Raw genomic sequence first — 2,500 nt, 5'->3', positions numbered from 1 at the left:
TTGTGCCTTAACCTAACCCATGTTGTGCCTTAACCTAACCCATGTTGTGCCTTAACCTAACCCATGTTGTGCCTTAACCTAACCCATGTTGTGCCTTAACCTAACCCATGTTGTGCCTTAACCTAACCCATGTTGTGCCTTAACCTAACCCATGTTGTGCCTTAACCTAACCCATGTTGTCGCCTTAACGTAACCCACGTTGTCGCCTAAACCTGCTCTGTAATTGTTATACGACTCGTTCAATTACTGTAGTGTTGCCCACCCGCAACCCTCGCAATATAGTTCGCTACTCGCACTGCCCGCACCCCTGTGTATCGCTTCATGTTAAACACCTTGCAAGTCTTGCTCACTTTCCACATGCTCCTGCTGTACACTGTAATGTGGATGGCAGCAGGACGTACATGCCGCCCTCCCCACGTCCCCACCTTGCCCCCTGCCTTCGCAAGCTGGTTGGTGAGAAGTTTGCATGTTCAATGCCCTTCGCATGCGACGTACTCAGGCTACGTTGTGGTGCGGCCTGTGTCAACTGTCCGCTGATGTCGTACGCGTGAACCACAATCTGTACTGCACATTCGTCCTTATGTACTGAATGATACATCGTGGCACATGTGTGACCGCACAAACGACTGCGCCCAAAAACGGCGGACCATACAGTGCAAATATTGTGCAGCGCAGCTACGTGTCGTCTCCTATGAGAGCTGGATTGCAGTGTGGTACGCCATAGAGACGTGTGGGAGGAACGGACGCCGTGGATGGCGATCAGCATGAGCTGTCTGTTGATGTATTTCGGACCTAGTCGTCTCTCCTCACACACCGTGATTGGCATGGTGCACCGCGTTCCATATCTGCGACAGTTGACAGTCGTTCGAGCAATGGACATCGCATACGTACGGGGGCCACCTTCCACGTATTGTCTAGGCGTGCACATTTTGTTGCGTGTATGTGGGCAGACGTAGTGTGGCGTGACACCTGACACAGGCATGCAATAATCGTTGAAGTTGCAAATGGCGATGGACGCCTGCGTTTTCTGGTGAAGTTACGCAAATGAACAAATGGTAACCTGTTGTGGTGCGGTTGTTCTCGCTAGGGGTGAATCGGTGATGGCGACGATAGGTTGAGGTACTAACCGGTTGTTCCAGCGATACCCACCATGCCGACGAAACTGAACGGCATCTGGGTGTGAAGCGATACGCGGCGGTGGCTGGGTGGGACCGTCCCCGGCCGGTGAGGGGGCGCCTCCCGGCGTGCTGGCCGCGCGGTGCGTGGGCGCACGCGCTACAGCCGGCTGGTGGGGGCGGCCAGTGGCAGGCGCGCCGGCCGACGGACGCGGCAGGCGTCGCAGCTGCGCGCCGGCGCACCCTGCGCGCGGCGCCGTGCGGCCAAAGTAGGTCCTCGCGGGCCCGGTGCGAAGCGCGGTGGACATCTTCAGTGTGCTGGTCCGATTGAGGACTGTGTGCGTTGAGGATGCGCCGCCGCCCGGCGCTCGGCGCCGCGACGCCGTCTGCTGCTCGGTCGCCCCAGCGGTTCTCGCTGGTGGTTTGTATCGCAGCTGTGCGGATGTGTTGGCGCGTGCGCTGTGCTGGGAGAGTTCGCTTCGGCACCCAAGTGGGGCTTTTGTCCTTCTGTGGCGCTGGCGTTGGAGCTGCCGGTCACCGTAGGTGGCGCGTGTTGTCTCCCGCCGGCAATGCCACGACAGCACGCTCCCGGGCCTCTGTCGGCAGCGGCAAGCTCAGTTGGGAGCACGGGTGGTCGCACCGAAAGCGTCTACTCGCCTAACTCCGGGCGATTGCGCCTCTCTCGAACCCGACCAAGTACTTGGGACGGCGCTGCGCGCCGCCGGGACCTGAGAGGGTTTCGAGGTGTATTGTGCAGGGGAGCTCAGCCTCCTCCTGTTTGCAGAATGATTGAGCGGACGCTTGCGTGTTCGCGCGGGCCCCCGGGACACACTCCCGGGCGGCCGGCTGCTCAGCTCTAGTTGACGCAGCTCCCTGGTTGATCCTGCCAGTAGTCATATGCTTGTCTCAAAGATTAAGCCATGCATGTCTCAGTACAAGCCGCATTAAGGTGAAACCGCGAATGGCTCATTAAATCAGTTATGGTTCCTTAGATCGTACCCACGTTACTTGGATAACTGTGGTAATTCTAGAGCTAATACATGCAAACAGAGTCCCGACCAGAGATGGAAGGGACGCTTTTATTAGATCAAAACCAATCGGTCGGCTCGTCCGGTCCGTTTGCCTTGGTGACTCTGAATAACTTTGGGCTGATCGCACGGTCCTCGTACCGGCGACGCATCTTTCAAATGTCTGCCTTATCAACTGTCGATGGTAGGTTCTGCGCCTACCATGGTTGTAACGGGTAACGGGGAATCAGGGTTCGATTCCGGAGAGGGAGCCTGAGAAACGGCTACCACATCCAAGGAAGGCAGCAGGCGCGCAAATTACCCACTCCCGGCACGGGGAGGTAGTGACGAAAAATAACGATACGGGACTCATCCGAG

General features: G+C 57.5%; 1 non-coding gene across 1 annotated transcript in view; it reads left to right on the top strand.

The window, feature by feature from the left end:
• Positions 1 to 1,985: 1,985 nt before the first annotated feature.
• The window catches only part of LOC124743759, a 1,909-nt gene continuing 1,394 nt past the window's right edge, over positions 1,986 to 2,500 (top strand). Inside the window, exon 1 of the ribosomal RNA XR_007010540.1 lies at positions 1,986 to 2,500. This exon is cut by the window's right edge and continues 1,394 nt beyond it. This is a non-coding gene — a ribosomal RNA (small subunit ribosomal RNA).

The sequence above is a fragment of the Schistocerca piceifrons genome, unplaced genomic scaffold (assembly GCF_021461385.2).
Source record: "Schistocerca piceifrons isolate TAMUIC-IGC-003096 unplaced genomic scaffold, iqSchPice1.1 HiC_scaffold_262, whole genome shotgun sequence".
Classification (NCBI taxonomy): Eukaryota; Metazoa; Arthropoda; class Insecta; order Orthoptera; family Acrididae; genus Schistocerca; species Schistocerca piceifrons.
Note: the sequence above shows the minus strand (reverse complement) of the source record. Positions and strands in the feature narration are given on the sequence as shown.